Here is a 20,738-nt window from a genome sequence, read left to right as displayed (position 1 = left end):
CCCCCGCCGGCCACTCCTGCCTCCACCGACCCTCTACCCATGCCAGCATAGCGAAGGCTCAAAAGCACCGTTCTGATCATGTGGCTGTTACTTCAGAGTCTCCAGCTGCCCCTCAGACAAGCACCAAATCCCTAACATCCGGCTCAGCAATTCCGCTCCTGTTTTCTACCCCAAATGACTGAGACAGGTGTTCCAACAAAAACGTGTACACCCATGTTCACAGCAGCACTGTTCACAATGGCCCAAAGGTTAGAAGCCATCCACGTGTCCAGCCATGGATGAAATGGGTGAACAAAATGTGGTCGATCCACACAATAAAATGTTGACTCAGCCATAAAGAGGAATGAGGCACCGGCACAGAATTTAATACAGATGAACTTTGAAAACATTGTGACAAGCGAAAGAAGCCACCCACAAAAGGCCACATCTCGTGTGATTCCATTTACATGCAGTCCAGAGTTGGAAAACCCACAGAGACGGAAAGCAGATTCGTGGTTGCCAGGGGCTGGGGGGAGAAGGGGATGGAAAATGGTGGCCAGTGGGTACTGGGTTCCTTTCGGGGCAATGAAATGTTCTGGAACTAGAGAGCGGTGATGGTTGCACCATATCGTGAATGTACGAAATGCCACTGAACCGTACACTTAAAAATGTTGAGATGGTAAATTTCATGCCACGTGAAGTTTACTACAATTAAGAAAAGAAATCCTTACTGTGTCCTCCAAGCTGGCCTCGCATCAGGCTATCGTCCCCTTGCTCCCTCCTCCAATCACCACCAGCATCTCCGGCAGCTTCTGGCCACCGGGCTCGCGCAGGCTGGCCGTTGCCTCGCGTGGTCTTCGTCTTCGTGCCTGGCCAGCTTCCCTTAAGGAATCTTCAAGAACCCGAGGTCTGGCGTGGCCGTGCTTCTTGTTCCAATAGCTCCTGCCCTTCCCTGCAGAACAGGATCCCCTGGGAGTTATTGCCCCTTCCGTGTTGGCAAGCTCTGTTCTTTCTTGCATCCCCAGCGTTGCGTCTGAGAGAGAATAGCAGTTACCCACGGATCAATCCACTGCCAAATCACTTCATTCTCGTCACACCAGTGGCACAGGAATTCACTCCTCGGGAGTTTCACGGCCCAGGGGCCATTCCTCCAGTCTCCCCCTTTCCGTTTCATACTCGTTTCCTAAGTGCCCTCTTGTTTCCTTCCCACTGTTCAGAGGGAAGGCATTTTCCGATAGGAAAAACAAACAAACAAACAGGTTATAGGTGGTGATTCAGGTCCTGAACTCCCCCACAAGCTTTATGTAACCCGTAACGTATTTAAATCCTTAGAAACTGCTCACGCAGGAGTTACATGGGCTTTTGTGAGCTCAGTGGGCACCCAACCTGTCATATGTAACACAGCTTTATCGGAAAATGTGCTGGGAGCGCCAAAAAGGTATAAATGTTTTTATTCCCTGAATGCCATTGAAATTTGGCCTCTCCTCTTCTGTTCATGGGCTGTTAGTTGACGAATGTGACTGACTCTTTCTGAGACGCATCAGGGGAGAAGCAGCTGGATTAAGCTAGGGACTCAGGCTAAACTGAGAATGCGGTGGGCCTCGCTGGGCCTGGAGGTGGTGACGTGGCCACGGCCGTGGCCTTGGTGGCAGAGGAAAGGCCTTCTGTGGGCCTCCTCCCTTCCTTCCGCCCCTCACATGCTGCAGTGCCTGGCCCTGTGCTACACTGCGTTCTGGAGACCCTCTCAGCGCAGCTAGACTCTGGGAACCGAGCAGGGCCCTTCTAGCTTCATTTTCCCGACATCACCACTCTCCACTGATGCTGTGCTTCCTGTATGAGAGCCCGCTGGGTGCTGTGCAGGGTTTCGGGTGGGCTTTCTCAACCGCTCAACGCCACTGATATTTTGAAGCAGATACTTCTCTGCAACAGGGGTGGGTGTCGTAGGATGTGTGCCAGCATCGCCAGCTTCTCCACGTTCAGTATCAGTCACCTGTCTCCAGATGTGACAACCAGAAATGTGTCCAGACGTGACCAGTGTTCCCCGGGAGGCCAAGCCGCCTCCTTGGTCTACGCAAATGGCGGGGAAAAGTCGCTTTCCCAGATGCCTGCCGCCTTTTCTGGAGCAGAGAACTCGTGCTCATGTGGTGGGAGGATCCCGCAGCAGGGCCAGGACCTGCCCGCCGTGAAGAGGGTCCTGCCTGGACTCTGACGTTGGCTGGGACATCCCGTGCACATCTACGCCTGGCGAAGGGTCCCTGAGACACGGTCGCCGTGTGCAGCTTTTTGGAAGGCTCTGGAACCAGCCACAGTTCCCCTTCCCCAGAGCTCTGCCCAGACAGCCTTACTTGATGAGCCCAGCCGTGCCACGTGGGCCCAGTGGCTGCCCGTGGGGTAGACTCCTGAAGCTCTCATTGCCTAGCGTTGCTTATACAGTTTGGGGGCAGGTAATTCTTCCTTCTCCTAAGCTGCAGAGACCTGTTCCTCAGGTTCCCCTCTCTCAGAGACAATTCGGACATGGGACATGTAACTGTGCGTCTCTGTATCAGTGGTTCTCAAAGTGTGCATCTCCTGGCAGCATGGGTGTCACCTGGGAACTCATTATAAAAGTAAATTCTCGGAGCCCACCCCAGTCTCTGGAATGCTCTGGGCGTGGGCCCAGCAGTCTGTTTTAACAGACCCTCCAGGTGATTCTGATGCACGCTCAGGTGTAAGGACCACCACCCCGCACCCCGGGATCCCTGCGCTGAGCCCTCATTTGCCCTGACTGGTAAACACATGCCTTTTAAAGACAGCCCTGTCACTTCTACTTTTAAACTTGCTCAGCTCAGGATATAAACACAGTCAGGTGGAGATTCCCGCTCCCTTTCCTCCTTTTCCCTAGAGGAGATCCGAGTTCCCAGTGTCCCCCATCACTTGGCCGAGGGGAGAGGCATCTGGTCGGATGCTGCCCTTTCTCCTTGCAGCGTCCACCATGATGGGACAGGGCCCACCTGGCACTGGGCACCATCTCCATTTGGCCTCTGTTGCTGGTTCCTGTGGTCCCACTATGACCTCTGGCCCTCGGGTTTATGCACCAACCCTCTTCCAGCCCCCTGGCCCTCCCTCCTCCTGAGGCCCCACCTGCAAACAACTCAATTTCGTTTCTTTTTATGGCTGAGTCATATTCCACTGTATATATGTGCCACCTCTTCTGTACCCAGTCACCTGTCGATGGGCACTTAGGCTGCTTCCATTCGACCCACCATTTCTGATTTGCTCTCAACATGTGGGCCTTTACAGTTACTCTCTGTGCCGGGCAAATAACGGTTTCTTCCACTTGCAGCAGTCTTACAATTTTACTTGAAAATAAATTTGAAGAAAAGACTTAAAGCAAGTAATTGTGCACGAGTCGCGGGCGTGGCGAACACTGTTAAGGTTGGCGGGAGCGATGAGGCCTGGGGAGGCCCAGCTCTGGGATCCCAGGAGACATGGGGCCCCTGCTGGGCTCGTCACTCACTGATAGCACTCAGAGAGCAATGGCTGGAGACCTGGGTTCTCTGCCAGTTTCCTCGACCTCGTAGGCACGTGCCCAGCCTGTCGGCATTGAAGCTGTTCCTAGGGTGTCTTGCCACAGGGGAACCTGGAAGACACAGGAGGCGTTTGGGTGCTTGAACATGTCTGCCGCAGCTACGGAAGGGAGCATGGTGGCCTGTTGATGACTGACACGTTTTGCATGTACGTGGTGGGCGGGAGGGGCTCTTTTTTACGTTTGTGTGTGTGGAACGGTTGTTCTTTCTATAGATGGATGAACACACTCTCATACACACTACAAACACACACGCGCGTGCACTTTCCCCCCCACTGAACCATTAAGATCTACATATAATAGCCAAGGAATTCTTTGCAGTTACTGACTTGGTCCAGAGAGAAAAGGACACCAGACGTGTGTCAGAAGCCAGCCATTCCTTTGAAAATACCGGGAATGTCTTTTTAAGATCATTAAACAGCATTCATATGTTAAACGAACAGGGATCTTTTTCAATGTTTGTGCCAGGTCCCACCCTGCAGTGGAATATTGGTAATAGATGGCTTCATGATACGAAATATTGCTCATAATCACAGGCTACCCCCCCACCGCCTCCGCCGTCAACTGGAAGATCCACTGTCGCTCCGCCCTGTGTGCAGAGTGTGGTGGGCTGCGTAGGACACGTGGGTGAAGCCTTTGAGCTCTGGAATCCGCAAACCTGAACTGGAATTTTAGCTGTGCAACTATGGGCTGGTGAACCTGGGAGAGATATTTAGCTCTCTAAGCCTCAGTTTCTTCATCTATAAAATGGGTTGATAGACTTCCTTCATCGAGTCATTGCCAGGGTAAACCCAAAGGATGCCCGAACAGTACTCAGTAAGTCACAGTGGTGCCCTGGCTGTGGTTGCTGTTAGCCAGGCCCCTCTGCAGTCACCACCAGGCGTTTCTAAAGGAAGTGGCTCTGATTCGGGGTGGCTGCTTCGTCCACCATCTTGGTGTCATCAGTAGCACGTGCAAAGCAGCAGGCGTGGAACCTTCCAGCTGACGATTATCCATCCTGAGAAGCCAAGAAAACAGAGACGTTTCCCAGTGGCGAAGCTCTGAGTCTCCAGCTAGCTAGAAAGCACCCCAGAAATACACAGCACAAGGACGAAAAAGAGTTCTCTTTCTTCAGATTTCTTTCCAGCATCTCACCTGGTTTTCCTCAGGTCCAGTCTGCACCCAGGGGCAGGGGGCTGCGGGCACAGTGCTGGTAGGGTTCAGAGTAGAAAGTGGTATCACCGACGTCGATGTTCTGAGTCTTGAGGTTGTGCTGTTGTTTGAGGGCAAGGGTTCAGGGCTGGGCTTCAGGGCTGTAACTTCCTGTGTTCCTCTACTTTTTTTTTTTTTTTAATGCGGTACGCAGGCCTCTCACTGCTGCAGCCTCTCCCGCTGCGGAGCACAGGCTCCGGACGCGCAGGCTCAGCGGCCATGGCTCACGGGCCCAGCCGCTCCACGGCACGTGGGATCCTCCCGGACCGGGGCACGAACCCGCGTCCCCTGCATCGGCAGGCGGACTCTCAACCACTGCGCCACCAGGGAAGCCCTGTTCCTGTACTTCTAAGAGAAGTCTAAAGAAGGATGCTGAAGGATGACCAGACACCCCAACCCCAAGGTCTTCTGCATTCGTCCCCCTTGTTCGCAGGACATTGACCCAAAGGCTCCCTGTTGCAAACCTGAGTCTTCCTGTGTCCCAGGTTGTCCTGGCCATCAGGCCGTTGACGTCACCAGCTGTGAAGTTGCAGGTGTATAGAACCCCACGTTTCCCTGCCTGCTTTTCCCCTCCCTGCGCTGCTGAAGAGCTAGCAGGGAGTTCCGAGCCCCTGAAACGCCTTTCATTTGCAAAGGAGTATCATCCCTCTTTGTCCTGGGAGCCCAGGCTGGTTGTCAGACTGACTACATGTTAACGGAGAGTAATCTCTTCCCGGCCACGGAAGGATGGAGGGATGGAGGGTCAAGCACGTTCTAACTACATGCAAACAGCCGGTGATTTCCCACCAGAGCTCAAAGCTCCTTGTTCAGTTTGCATTAAGCTTGCGGTTCAGTTACTTTCCCTGGAGGAGGAGGGGCCGGCGGAGGAGCAGGTGGTGTTCAGCTTTGAACTTGGTGCACAGGCCCCGAGGATAACTGAAGGTATAGTTCGGTCTGCACAGGGGAGTAGGGGGCGGGAAATGTCCCGCTTCTTTGAGTTTTGCGTTGGCCGGGAGCCAGGCAGAGAAGGCAGTGTGACAGCGACTGCCATGGAAGGCTATTTAGAGCATATGTCATTCAGCCGCGGAGCATTCAGCTTCTGAGATCGTGCCCAGAAGGCTGTTCTGCGGCTGCAAAAGAAAGAAGCCTTTCAGCCCCTCTCGTGTGGCCTGTGCTGCAGTTTTCGCTGAGCAGCCGTTTCGGAGTTTCCTCTTGGCATGATCAGTTTATGCCGTCCAGATGTGCACAATGCGATGGTCTTGGGTGTTTGGCTTTCCAGATGTGCACAGACAGGAAGATGAGCTCTGGCCAAGGCGGGGGCCTGTCTCTGCAGCCCCCGGACTCTGGACAACCCACAAGGCCATTGTCGTGTGGGAGCCACAAAGCTTAGGGTCTGGAAAAGGGCTTGTGGGTCGCCCAGTGTGACCTCCTTCCTGTACAGCTGAAGACACCAAGGTCCAGAGAGTCGTGACATGCTCACTGCTGACTGACTGCCTGCATCTGGGAGCTGACAAGACCTCAGCCTTTGCTAGAATTCACGGGCCTGTGTCTGTACGTAGGTCTGTTTCATCGCTGTGCACATCTGGCACTCTTCTAGGTGCTCAGGACACATCGGGGAACAGACAAAGATTCCTAGCTTGTTCTGATGCCAGGTCAGATGGGAGGGTGACAAAAGAACAGTCAACATAAAAAATGAGTACATTATACAGTAGATTAGAAGGTAAGAGTTGCTGACCGAAAAAGAACGAAAAGAAAAATAGACTAGAGTTAAGGGGGCATGGCAGTGCTGGGTGGTTTACCTTTTAGAGAAGGGGGTGAGGGTGGATTTCACCGAGAAGGTGGCTGTCTTAGTTGTCTATTACCATATAACAAAGTAGCTCAAAGATCATTGGCTCAACCCAGTAAACGTTATCTCACTTTTTTTGTGTGCGGGTTAGGAATTCGGGAGCGGCTCTGCTGAGTGGTCCCTGCTCAGGGTCTCCCTTGAGGTTGCAGTCAAGAGGCCAGCCAGGGCTGCAGTCGTCTGAAGGCTGGACGGGGGCTGGAGGATCCGCTTCCCCAAGGTGGTGCCCCTGCACGGCTACTGGCAGGAGGCCTCAGCTCCTTGTCCCATGGGTTGCTTGAGGGTCCTCACAACATGGTAGCTGGCTTCCCCCAGAGCTAATGGTCCAGAGAGACAGACAGAAGCTGTAGTGTCTGTTATGACCCAGCCTTGGAAAAGTCATATGGCTCACTCTTGTTTTTCTTTTTTTTTTTGGCCGCGTTGGGTCTTCGTTGCTGCGCGCAGGCCTTCTCTAGTTGCGGCGAGCGGGGGCTACTGTTCACTGAGGTGCGCGGGCTTCTCGTTGCAATGGCTTCTCTCGTTGCGGAGCACGGGCACACGGACTTCAGTAGTTGTGGCTCGCGGGCTCAGTAGTTGTGGCACACTGGCTTAGTTGCTCCGCGGCATGTGGGATCTTCCCGGACCAGGGCTTGAACCCGTGTCCCGTGCGTTGGCAGGCGGATTCTTAACCACTGCGCCACCAGGGAAGCCCCCGGCTCAGTCTTAAAAAAGGTGAAGCGGTGAGGCACAAATATCTGAGACGGAATGTTCCAGTAGAAGCGTCCCCCGAGGTGGGAGTAGCCAAGCACATTTGAGGAAGGGAATGGAGGCCAGAAGCTGGCATAGAAGGAACCAGGGGAAGAGTGTACCCGAAGAGACCAGGGAGGGACGGAGGGCGGGAGCACGTGGGTCACCAAGGCCATGGGAAGGACCTGGGCTCTGCCTCCGAGTTAAATGTGCAGCCGGGGCAGTGTTCTGAGCAAAGAAGCATCATAAGCGGACGTAGCAGACGTAGCAGACGTAGCAGAGAATAGACTCTAGGGGCAAGGGGAGAAGCAAGGAGCCCAGTTAGGAGCCTGTCCCTGTAAACCAGGGAGGAGATGGTGGGGGGGGGGGTCCCACCTGGCTCACTGGCCACGTTTACTGTTACTCCCTGAGAGAGGAGGTGTGGGAAAGGGCTTGGAGTCCAGCACCGTTTCCCCAACTGCAGTGACCCAGGCTGTGTTCTCAGGTTTATCACTCACCCTTTCCAGGCCTTGATTCCTACGTGTACAAAATGGAGAATGAACTTAAACCTCCTAAGTGAAAGTAATAATAAATGCTTATAAAGGCACTTTAAAACTCCCTTTAGAAGACAGTGCCAAAATGCTGGAAAATGTTTTAGTGGTTTGCAATGGTATTTCGTGTGCTGGAGAAAGAAATGTTTTAGTCCCAAGCCCTCCCCTAAAATGTTGATCTGGACTTGACCGCAGCGTTCAGTGAATAAGAAAACAGAGGGACGAACTTAGGTATCCTGAGGAAATACCCTATACAGGCACACCTCAGAGACACCAGACCCCTGCCACAAAGCAAGTCACATGAATTTTGGGGGGTTCCCAGTGCGTGTCAAAGTGATGTTTACACTCCACTGCCAGTCTGTTAGTTGCGTGATAGCATGATATCTAAGAAAACAATGTACATACTTGAATTAAAAAATATAAAACAAAAAATTACAGTGGTAGCATCCAAGATGTTACATACAGATCACCATGCCAAATGCAGTAACCATGAAACAGTTTGAAACATTTGCGAGAATTGCCAAAATGAGACGCAAAGTGAGCAAATGCTGTTGGGAAAACGACGCGATAGACTTGCTCGGTGCAGGGTCGCCACAAACCTTTAATCTGTAAAAAAAAGCGCAATATCTGCGAAGCACCAGAAAACGAGGTGCGCCTGTGCAGAGGTCCAAGCCTACGGCCTAAGGAGACTACCGACATGCCAAGTTCACGGGAGGTGAAGTGCAAAGCCCTTGTGTCCAAAGCCCCAGATAACCGTCGACTGCGGTCTTATACGGCCGCCTAAACTCTTGATGTGAAGTTCAAAAGCAGGCAGCACTGAGCTTCGCGGGTTAGAGGTGAGGGTCATGACTCCTCTTGGGGCCAGGCCAGCGCGGAGCGGGAAGCCCAGGGCTCAGGGGCTCTTGGGTGTTGGTACTGTCCCGTTTCTTTTTTTGTTTGTTTGTTTGTTTGTTTTTTGCTACGCGGGCCTCTCACCGTTGTGGCCTCTCCCGTTGCGGAGCACAGGCTCCGGACGAGCCGGCTCAGCTGCCACGGCTCACGGGCCCAGCCGCTCCGCGGCATGTGGGATTTTCCCAGACCGGGGCACGAACCCGTATCCCCTGCATCGGCAGGCAGACTCTCAACCACTGTGCCACCAGGGAAGCCCGGTACTGTCCCGTTTCTTGATCTGGGTGTGGGTTTCATGAAATTCAGCAAGTTTCTGAAAAGACATCCAGCCGGCCACTTATAATGTGTGCTCTTCTCTGCACGTACATTCAGCCTCAATAAGACACGTTTATTAAAAGGAGGTTATGCTCTTCCCAAAAGTCTGACCCCCACCCAGGACTTGAATTCCTGCCTTTATTCTAGAGTCCCTATATTTTGCTCAAATGCATTGTTTTTAAAATAAGAGTGATATTTCTTTCTTTTAATAGATTTTTTAAAAATTTATTCATTTATTTATTACTTTTGTTTGGCCGCATTGTGTCTTCGTTGCAGTGCGGGGGCTTCTCTTGTTGCGGAGCACGGCCTCTAGGCGTGCGCGCTTCAGTCGTTGTGGCACGTGGGCTCAGTAGTTGTGGCGCACGGGCTTAGTTGCTCCGCAGCATGTAGGATCTTCCCGGACCAGGGCTCCAACCTGTGTCCCCTGCATTGGCGGGTGGATTCTTAACCACTGCAACACCACGGAAGTCCCAAGAGTGATATTTCTTGACCTTACTATAAAAAAAGTTTAATTATTTCTGATAAGTCTACCACGCTGGGTTTATTTTCTAGCAGGGTTAGTGATTTGTATACAAATGGACTTTTCTTGGTTCTCTCCTGGAGCAGATGGCTGAAAAAAAAATAATAAAATAAAATTCCAAGTATATTAGGGAGAATTAACCCAAAAAATCATTGCTCTCGGCCACCGGCACCTCATATCAATTCACGGATGAGAAAGCACAGCTTAGTTTTGCCTGTTTAGAGACTTTCTGTAAATAGAATCACGGAGCATTTTGCTGTTTTGTGTCTAGCTTCTTTCAGTCAAAGTTCTGTCTCCAGGATGCTTCGTCCTGGAGCATGGCGCCGGAGACGGTTTATTCTCACTGCTGTACACCGTATTCCATCGTGGGAACGGAAGACCACGTATTGATTGAGTCTGTCTTGGACGGGCCTTTGCTTCATGTCCAGTTTGGGGCCATTATGGATAGGGCTCTGCTGTGAACCTCCTAGTACATGGCTTTGAGTGAATATATAAGCATATTGCTCTTGGGTATGTACCCCTGGGTGCTTTTCACATCGCGTAAGGCAGCCTCACACCTGGCCTGTGCATAGGCTTGACTTACTTGCTGGGATACTTAGCAGGTCAAGGTCCCCAGGGCATCCCTCGGGGACCTAGAGATCCCCTAGCTGTCCGTAGGCTTCTCTGCTTTCTGACAAGGAGAAGTGCACAGAGGTGGCCTGAGTCACCCGCAGACACCACCCTGCCTTGTGGCTTGACTTCCTGGGGCTGCTCCCCGCCCACGTTGGGGAGGGCGGCGGACTTGAAGGGAACCCATGGGTCATCTCATCTTTCCAGCCCGTGGCAGTAAGCCTCCCAGAACAGAAAGAAGGGGTGGGGGAAGATCCCTTGCGTGCTAAGCCAGCTCCACTGAGCAGGTAGGGCCGGGCAGCCCCTGCGGGGAGCACCCAGCCCCTGCCCACCTACACGCTCGTCAAACACCTCAGCAAGCTGGTCGAGTGGGAAGCCGGTGATGTCACCGCAGAGCCTGAACAATCAGGCCTTTCATGGCAGGATGATAACAATCAAAACAGTATGTTAGGGCCTGCCACGCAAGAACACACACGCTCATGGCTCATGGGAGGATCTGAAAGCCGAGGTGAAGCAGGTCTTGTCAGGAATACGCCAAGCTCCTTTCACACTCAGCTGGCCAGAGAACGTAGCCTGGAGAGCCAGGCTGCAGGTCGCAAGGACGCTCACTTGCCAATTTTCAGAGAAAACCAGGACTCTCTCTACCACCTCCCCAGGACGCCTCACCTCCAACCCCAGAACTAACCCCTACGCTGAGCATACGCTGTGCTTGGGGTTCCAGCAGGAATGTCCCACTGCACAACTCCAGGGAGTGCCACTCACCAAGAACACAGTGTGCTCCCCGAATTGTGCAACATTGAGTTTCTGAAGCTACTGCCTTTGGAACAAGGGAGCAGAGGCCTGGTGGTTCTCAGCTGTTGTTTTTACCTTGAATCCCAGGAGTCTGTCTTGCTTGAGCTAAGCTCCCTAGAAGACTCGACTCCACTGAGCTTAGAAATTCTCAAATAAGATGCACAAGATCAGATGTTTTTCTTGTTCAGTCTGAGCAGTTTCTGGTGTTCAGATATTTGCTGCAGAAGCAAATATCTCACCTAAACTCTCGCTTACTCTCGGTCAGTTGTTCTTCACCAGGGGACATTTTGCAGTGTCTGGAGATGTTTTTGGTTGTCCCCGCTAGCAGGATGCTACTGGCATCTAGTGAGTAGAGGCTAGACATCCTACAATGCACAAGGCGGGCCCTCACAACAAAGAATGAACTGGTCCAAAATGTCAACAGTGGCAATGTCAAGAAGCCTGCTGTAGATGGGATGTTCTGACCCCATTAACCCTGGAGGTCACTTGTTAACATCTGCCCCCCTGGCCTTCTCTCCTGTCTACCAGAGTGGGCCAGAGCCTCAGCTCACTGGGCCAGCAGGCATGAGGCAGCACCTGGTTCTCTGCTGGGGCTTCGAGCCCAGGTAACCGTCTGTGTCCACGATGCTTTGATGGGTCCGTGTGAGGCCCAGAGGACCCGAGGCTTATAGAATAGCGGTTAAGAGGACCCTCTGTCACTTCCCAGCTGGGTAGCCCTGGAGACAAGTCGCTGAACCTTGTGCATCACTTTCCCCATCTGTAAAATGGGGATAATGATGGTAGGAAACACTTAGGAGGTGGTGGCGAGGGGTGAGGCGTGTTGCTACATGTAAAGTGCTTCCAACCACGCCTGAAACTTAGTCACACTCCGTAAACGGCAGACATGATTATCATCGCTATTATTCCAGCCGGAGGACCTTAGTCTCCCTCTGACGGGCGCGGTAACAAAAGAGAAGAGAAGCTGGTTTCCGCCGCAGGTTGTTGCAGTGGGATCTGTGCTGCTCCCAGCACAGGCTTTGTGCTGTTGCCGACCCTCTCTGAAAGCTTTCCCCGAGCTCAAGGCCCGAGACATACATTCTTTTTTTTTTTTTCTGGCTGTGCGGCATCTTAGTTCCCCGACCAGGGATCGAACCCATGCCCCCTGCAGTGGAAGCACGGGTTCTTAACTGCTGGGCCGCCAGGGAAGTCGCCTGGAGACATTCTTAAGTGAAAGGCTTGAGTGGAGACGGCTAAGGCGTGGATTTCAAGGGAACCCCCTCCAAGGGTCTCATTCAGCACAGGGGTCGGTCTCCAAAGATGGGTGTGGACTCCTGGGTTGCAACCTCATACTTGGCCTTGCAGAGACCCCTGGGGTGGAGGGGGCATTTAGCACTTGTCCCGAAAAGCCGGCAGACTCAGCTGTGCACAGGAAAGATTCTTAGAAGATGATGCCAAGGAGAGACGGGCTTTGACTCCAAAGCATTTTCTGCCCTTGTTTGTGCGTTGGCTTTAAATCGGGGAAGGGGAGACAAGGGCAGGCCTGGACTGCCCTGCCCTAGCATCTCACACTGCTGCTTCCATCGTCGCTTCTTCCTGTAGCAGAAGCATCTCCCCATCTCTCTCTAGCTATTGAAAGGCTCCCCACCCTTCAAAGTCCATCTTGAGTGCCACCTTCTCCAGGAAGGATTCCCGGATCACCTTCCTCCCCGTAGGCTCTGTGCTTCTCTTATGGCCTTGGGCAAGCTCTGTGCTGTCCTGTAGTCATTTGTAGGCGGGTTTCTTCACCCGCTATTAGGTTGTAACCCCTTGAAGATGGGGGCCCTTCCCAACATCTTCGTGTGCCGCGTGAGCTCTCACACATGGCTGGGGCTCAGTGCTGGATTCTGGGGTCACTCCTGAGAAGAGGGTCCCCCCTGGCCGCCAGCTGCTATTGCCAGCCTTGGTTCCGACCCGGAGGTCACAGAATCTGGAAGGGTGGGAAGCATGAGTTGGAGGAGAAATTCGCCTGAGGTCGGAAAGGCCACCAGGCTGCGGGGACCTAGGGGCCTGAGTGTCCGGCTCATTCAGGAGCCTCGGGCAGTTTTCACGCAAGCTGCCATTTAAGGAGCCTCCACTCTGGGCTGTGAGCTCTGCCCAGCGGCGTTTCACAGAGACCATCCCCCATCCGCAGACGAGCCCTGACAATGGGGCAGTTTATGCCCGATTTACAAAGTAAAAGCAGACGGGCAGCGCCGGGTCTCAGCGGCGCACCTGGGGATGCAGGCAAGTGACGCTGCCTGCAAAGACCGTGAACTTCTCTGTGCTTTTGTTTTCTACTAACAAAGAAGGTGTTGAACAAGGGAACTCGGAAGGCCCCGCAGCCTGGGTGACTTTTAACTCAGGTGGGGCAGGAGCTGGGAAGGCAGCCCCTGGAGGGAAAGGGGGTCAGGCCTCTTAGAAAAAGCGGAAGCACCTGCCCACTGGGACGGCCTTCCTTCCTGTCGCCCACCTCTTGGGAAGACTAGTATCTGAAGATGAGGGTGGGTAGCACCACCCCGCCCAAGCTGGCAGCCCGGAGGACCAGCATTGCACCTCAGAGGCCCTGGCCATCTGCCCCCACGGGCTGGGAGAGCAAGGAATACGAGAGGCAGTGGAGGGGCACCCTGGGGCTCTGGCTTGCGCCCTTGCATTCAGACTGGGGCGTGAGCACCCACCGCCCCGCCTGCGCCTCCTTGGCACCCCCCCATGGGCCCAGCCCACTCTGTCTGCAGAGAGGCAGTACCTGGGGGTGAGCCCCGTGCCTTCCCTGCCCCCTCCAGGTCCCCCCAGCCCCGGGGTTTCCAGCTGCCTTCTAGCCCCAAGCAGGCTGACCAGTCCCCTTGTGTCCCTACCCCAGACGGAGAGCAGAGTGCCCGCTACTTGTCACTGCAGGGAGGCCAACCTCTCCTGCCCCCGCCATGCCCGGCCAGCTCGGGGCTGGGCTGGAGACAGAGGGCCACACTCATTATGGACCGACCTGACGCTCTTGGGGCTGGTGAGGGCTGGAGGGAGATGTATCTGAGGAGTCCAGGAGCGGTTGAAACGGGCATTAGACCATCAGAAGCGTTGGATAGTGAAAAACGACGACAACAACATAACATCATCTGCTCAGCTTCCGAGATTGTGTGCACGTCCTCTGCGGCAAATTAAAATTCTCACCCAAGTTTGCCTCGGCCACCCAGCAGGCTTCTGGGTGCTTCCAAGGATGACCGACCTCATCCCAGTTGGCCCCGGACATCCCCCGTTTCAGCGCCGAACGTCCAGTGTCCCAGGAAACCGGGGCAGTTGGGCACCCCAGTTACCATCACAAAACTCAGACTGCAGTCGGGGAGTCCTGATTTCCACACATTTGCTTTCGCTGTGGCCGGGGGAGCTCACCCCTCCCCCGGGTCAGAGGAGAGTGAGGTTTTGTCTTCTTCCTTCCTGCCATTCTCTCTTACATCTTGGCATGTTAAAAAAAAAAAAACAAAACTCCTAGGAAATGAACTTTAAAAACAGCTGGACTGGGTCTGCCCCTCCTAGAAATTCAGGTTCTTAAGGGAGAGGAAAAGAGAAGTGTGAACAGTCCAAGCCAAATCCAGCTCCTCTGCAGAGGTAACCCTTCTGGACAGACCCTGGGCTCACCTACCCAGAGCCCCTGCACGTGCAGCCCAGCCCCCAGGAGCCATCACCCCCCCCCACTGCCCCATGACCTCAGCCCTTAACCCTCCCTCCTCCTTCCCCTCTTTCCCCTCCACTTGCTCTCCCCACCCACCCCCCGCCCTGGCCCCATTCTCCCACAGACAAGCCTTTCCTGGCCTTTCCCGGCCCTTCTCACAGGATTCCCTCCCTTGTTGCTCCCTTAAGTCCCGGGGAGCAGGTCACCGTGGAGCTTGACTTGTCACCAAAGGGCAGGGACCCTGTCAGGGACAGCCTGTGGTTTCTTTCTTAAAGAACCCTTCGTTCCCACTTCCCTCTCCCTGCCACTGACTTGCTGAGGTCTGGACTGGTCACGGTGTCTTTGCTCCCCCGCCCAAAAGAACAAAACCCAGGAGGCAGGGGCCTCGCGTCTTCCGAAGGGCCAGGGTTTGGGCTTTTCCTGTTGCTTTTTTTTTTTTTTTTTAACAGTTTTATTGGAGTATAATTGCTTTACAATGGTGTGTTAGTTTCTGCTGTATAACACAGTGAATCAGCTGTATGTATACATATGTCCCCATATCCCCTCCCTCTCGCGTCTCCCTCCCTCCCACCCTCCCTATCCCACCCCTCTAGGTGGTCACAAAGCACCGAGCTGGTCTCCCTGTGCTATGTGGCTGTTTCCCACTAGCTATCTATTTTACATTCGGTAGTGTATATACGTCCATGCCACTCTCTCACTTCATCCCAGCTTACCCTTCCCCCTCCCCGTGTCCTCGAGTCCATCCTCTACGTCTGCGTCTTTGTTCCTGTTGCTTCTGCATCCTGTTTGGAATCTTCCTAGCCCATCCTGGAAAAGAAGCCTCTCATTCGGGCTTTCCCTTCCCAAGTGTAAATGATGGACGGGAGAGCCCAGCAAGCCCCATGCCCTGGGGATGCCGGCAGGGGCAGGGTGTCCGTAGGCATGGGGGCCACGGGGGGAGCACAGTGGGGCTGCAGGAGGGAGTGAGCGCGCCTGGAGCGTCCTGCACGCCCAGCGCCCGTGGAGGCTGCGCGCCCACCCCTGGCAGCCAGTCTAGGCCCCCCCGCTCCTGAGTCAGCTCTGAGCTCGGGCTTCTGAGGGACCAGCCCTGCCACCCTGAGCCCGGCCTCACTGCTGCTGCTTCGCACCTGGACACTCGGGCTGTTACCCCCTATCACTTTTGTTGGTATGTCCTGTGTCCCCAGTCACCCTCCACTTTGATGCTCCTGCGGTTTCCCAGGATCCCCTCCAGCGCCCCGACCTAGTCTGCAGGCCACCTGACTCAGTCACAAGTGGCCGCTGGTGTCCTCGGCTCCCAGCAGGGGCTGGCCCTGGGATGCTCCTTTGGTGGGTGTCAGGTAGCAGGGCAGGGGCTCCTGAGTTGGAGGTGGGTGTGGCCACCGCCCTCATCCTCAACCCCTTTGATAACATCTTAGGCCAGTGGTCCGCAGCGCGGTCATCACGCTCCTAAAACCTGCAGACCCGCTGCCTGACACCACAGCTCGTCAGAATACCCAGGGCGTTTCGTTCGATTTCCTGAGCTGATGCAAGTGGAAGAGCAGAATAGAGGGTGTGGAGGGGACTGAACCCTTCCATGGGGTCACCCCCACAGACGCAGAGCACACAGAGGCCAAGGGAACGTGGTGCACCGGTGTGTGTGTGCAAAAGGGACATATACGAAGGCGGGAAGGGCAGAGAAGCTGCAGTCCAGCCCTTGCTGTGGGCTGGAGGAGCCCAGGTGCACTCAGGAGAGATTCCACGGTCGCCCAGCGAGGCGACGCCCTGCTGAGAAAGGCTGGCTGGCAGGATCCCGAGGGTGTGGTACCTGGCTGGGCTGGCAGCCCCGTGCCAGCGCGGGGGCAGGGCCCAGGGGACGTGGCTCACCAGGCGGAGAAGAATGGGGTTTCTGTGTTGCTTATCAGGATGGCGGCTCCCGGGCGGGATGCAAGGAGGTTCCAGAGCCCGCCCAGCGGATGGCTGCCATCAGTCCCAAGTCATGGCAAGGACTTTGAACGGGGGACCCCACCTCCGACTCACTGGCGACACGGGGCGGCAGCTCCCTCCCCGGTTAGGTCTGGGGTGAGTCGTGTGCCTGCCTGTGGACACAGGGGACAGGCGATGGCTTTGGACAGTGAGTCAGCTGCACAGTGCTGTCAGACGAGGGACGGAAGACCTGGACAGACACCTTGACCTTCCTCGTTGAAAGAAACCTTGGACCTTTGCAAAAGGTCAAGGAGCTGGTGGTATCCACTCAACCATTTGGGGGGCAGTGAAGAGATAGTGAAAAGGTTTGGAGGAGAAGGACGCCGCTGTGAGGGTCGGTCCAAGAAGGTAGGGCAGGGGCTAGTGAAACATCAGCAAGGATTCGCCCTTAAGGTTCACTCCATCACCAGAAATACATTTCAAAGGCTCCGCACTCCCGGAATAGGAGCTCAGGGCCAGCTTCGGCTATGAAAGTGACAGCAGAAGCCTCTAGAAGAGGCTGTATTCCTGCCCAGGGCTGGTGGGCGCATGCTTGTCAGGGTCCTGTAACTTGAGTAAGGCTGGACAAAGTGACCCAAAGCTGGGTTTGGATTCCTAGACCCGGGACCCAGCAGGTGAGAAGAGGCGAGACTCTTGACTCTGATCCCCAAACCAGCCCCCAGCCCCACCCACCGAGGCCAGCTCTCATCCTCCCCCCCGCCCCCGACAACAGAGGTGTTTGTTCTCGGGCCTTCTGAGGCAAGAAAGGACACTCTTGACCCTTTTACCCTGGCCTTTAGACTGGCTGGGGAGTGATGGTTAGGGACTCAGAAAGGGAGGAAGCCTAGCTGGCCAGCAGGCCTCACCGCCTTGCACACCTGCCTATTTAAAAAGCAAAGGAGCAGAACAGTAGCTTTTGCCTAAAAATCACAAGCCAGATTTCTCTCTGGACCCTGTCTAATTTCTCCTACTCTCGTTGTCTCCTGTGAAATCGGGGCAGATCTGGGCTGCCGTGGAGAAGGTGTGGGCCAAGGTTCACTCCCAGCCCTCACCTGGCAGAGGTACTTCTGCCTTGGACAAAATCTCAAGGGTCACCCAGGGGCGACCCTCTAGGCTCGTCATCCACTGAGGACGTCCATACTCAGGAAGGCAGCAGGACAGTCAAGTCCAAGCTCATCAGAGTGCCTCGTAAGCCCTCCCAGCAGCTCATGTCCCTTCTGTGCCAAGGGGAGGATCCAGCTCTGGGAACTTCCTGGGTCTCAGCGGGGATGGACCCCGGAGGTGACCAGGGAAGGATGCCCGCCCAGGGCAATCATGAGTCCGGGGCGCCTGGGAGTTTCTGTGCCCCGTGAGCCGACTGGCCAGCAGCACGCAGGAGCACGGTATCAGAAAGCCCTTCACGTTCACGGCGGCTCTCCAGGGAGGTACACTTGGCCTGTCCAACCTTACAAGGGGTGTAAATGTCTCACAGGAGTGTCAACAAGAACAAATGAACGAGTGCTGGTGGGGATGTAAGCACAGGTGGGCCAAAGTCAGATCTATCTGACGCAGGACTTTGCAAGGTCATGAGTCTTGACTCGGGGCGACAAGTACTCAGCCTGTCTCGGAAAGGGGACCTGTGAGTTCTTGGAAAGACCTCCCAGCTGGAAAGGGTTCAGCCCCACCCTGGCCCAGCCCTGCTTCCTGAAGCTGAGTCAGTTCTCTTGTTGACCCTGACTGTCCTACAGTCCCATTCTCTGTCACCCCTCCTGTCATCAGCTCACACTGGAACCTTAGTGATAACGCTCACCTCCACCTCACAATAGACTCTGATTAGGTTCTCGGGACACGCCAGCTCCTGGGTACCAAGGGCTTTAGAGGGTCCGTCCCAGGGCATCACCCTGGCAACCCTGGGATGCCGGGGGTTGTATTGTTCTTTGAATTTCACGGCAGGGGGAATGGAAGGTAGCACGCCAACATATCGTGGGCCCAGGAGTCGAACACAAGAAGACGAACTGCAAAGCCCAAACTTTACTGCGTGCCAGGCGGCGAGGACCTCGGGGCAGTACGGGGGGCTCATGGCCCAGGGTTGTGGTTCCGTCTTGTCGGATCTTTCTGTTCCCCTCAGGCATTAGGGCAGGAGTCTGCAAACTCTGCAGCCCCTGGGCCTAATCCAGCCTCCGACCTGCTTTTATAAATAAAGTTTTATTGGAACTCAGCCATGCACTTTTCTTTACATATTGGCTGCTCTTCCACTGCAGTGACAGAGTTGAATAGTTGCAACAGAGACCCGATGGCCCGCAAAGCCTAAAATATTTACTTACTGGCCCTGTTTGCTGTCCTCTGGCTCCTGGGATGAGGTCAGAGCATGTCTGAACCCCTTCCTCTCTAAGAAGTAAAAGGAGAGAGCTGCCTTAGGTAACGTAGGCAAGGATGCCAGTAACCTTGCGGGGGAAGGTCAGCGCCCACTGAGCGGTACCGCCAGGGGCCCTTTGTGGACGTGCCAGGTGGGGTGTCTTCCTGTCTGCCCACTTCATCTTATGAAGAGTTTGGCCTGGCTTTGGGGGGCCACGCTCAATGACCCTGTCAGCCCTAAGCCACCAGAACAGTTCCTTTATCAAAAGACTAATAATAATTTTTCAGATGCTCATCGTCACTTTGATGCGCTGGTGGGTGGGTGTTCAGGGGAGCATCATGAAGTTGTCCAGAAGGGACAGGATGAGAGTTGATTAAAGGAAGCCCGTGCAAGATAAATGTAAGTCCAAGATTCTGGAAGGGTCAGGATCTTCCTAAGAGTCTCCTTGACCTGGCAGCTCCCAGGTGAAGGCTCCCTCCTCCCGAGATGTCTGGAGCTATGAGTCCCGTATGAAGGATGCATGCGTGAGTCGGGGGAATAAACGAAAACACAGGCTGAGTTTCAGGCCCTCAAACAAAAAGGAGATGAAATATTAAACACTGGGGATTATCGTAGGTATTCTCTGCTGGAGGTAGAACAGGAGCCCGTGGCCTAATGGAAGTGTGTCCCTGTCCCAGGATCGTGGGGTAGGTGAGTGGGCAAGGAGGCCAGGGTGGGGCCGGCTGCTGGTCGACAGCACTCCCTGGCCGCTGTCCAGAGCTGATGGGCGGATTCCTGTTGGCAGCAAGGTAGACGGACGTGAGCACATTGACCGGAAAGCCAAGTGACAGTGGAGTTTCCCTTTTCTATCTAATCCATCCACAACTCCCTCAGGCCACATTCCAGCGTTGCTTGCCAAGTGGCAGCCACATGTCATGCCCTTGAGATCCTTAGTGACCAGGTGAGTCCTCGTGGAGCTGTCCAGCCAAGGTAGAATCTCGTCCTGGGAGATACCCTAAAACTGCCTTCCTGTTGCCTTCAGACTGACCCTGTTTCCTTCCCATCTTCCCTTTCCTTCCTCTACCAATGGACGTGCAGTTCAGTCATGGTAGTTTGCTGCGTGGGGAATGAGGGTTCTTAATTTATGTGCGCGCCTGGGGACCTCCCTGGGGGGTCATGTATCGCTTTTGTCCCCGTCTCTTTCTTTTTCTCCTTCCCTTGTACTCCAATACCTGGTTTGTGTGCAAGGCAGGCTCCGAGGCTTGGCTCCGACCAAGTGACCAATTCACAGAGCCCAGCCCCTAAGTGTCCTGCAGAGGCAGGAGGGCAGAGGGTCACCGTGAGCTCCCCAGGGGCCCCAGGAAGTCCAGTGCCAGTGCCAGACCAGCATGCAGACAGCCCGTGCGCAAGCCCAGCCCAGACCCAGATCTGCGTCCCCATCAGAGTCTGCATCCGTACTTCCTTGTCCCGTTTCTGAAGTTGCTTCTGGACAAAATGTGATCTCTCCATCTCTATGCCGTAACGGAATGGAACCCCCAAAGTGCTGAACACCTCATATGTGCTAGGGACTTCATAGGCATGAAATCAGGTCCCTGGGTGACAGCAGTCCTTCATGGTTGAAGTTAGTATCCCCACGTGACCCCCTGCACGTTACATACAAAGATCTGAGGTGTAGAAGTTGGATGATGTGTGCAGAGTCGTGCAGCTAAGTGGCAGAACTTGGGTTATCCTAACACCCAGGCTGTGTGCTCCCCGCTGTGCTGTAACGTCCATAAACATGGAGCATCTCCAGGGGCCAAGGACAGCGTGAAGCGGGGAGGATCCGTGTCCCCCTCCTCCTCGTGTTCACCTGCACGCGTGCCCTGCGTTTCCCCTTCCCTCACCTGTCACA

The 20,738-nt window shown here is 54.6% G+C and overlaps 1 protein-coding gene across 16 annotated transcripts in view; it reads left to right on the top strand.

Annotated features, from left to right (window-relative positions):
- Positions 1–20,738, top strand: part of SLC39A11 (solute carrier family 39 member 11) — a 411,490-nt gene that overhangs the window by 385,038 nt on the left and 5,714 nt on the right. The gene's annotated exons all lie outside the window — the stretch shown is intronic.

This window comes from Globicephala melas, chromosome 20 (genome assembly GCF_963455315.2).
Source record: "Globicephala melas chromosome 20, mGloMel1.2, whole genome shotgun sequence".
Classification (NCBI taxonomy): domain Eukaryota; kingdom Metazoa; phylum Chordata; class Mammalia; order Artiodactyla; family Delphinidae; genus Globicephala; species Globicephala melas.
The sequence above is the reverse complement of the archived record's forward strand: the minus strand, read 5'-3'. Positions and strand labels throughout refer to the sequence as shown.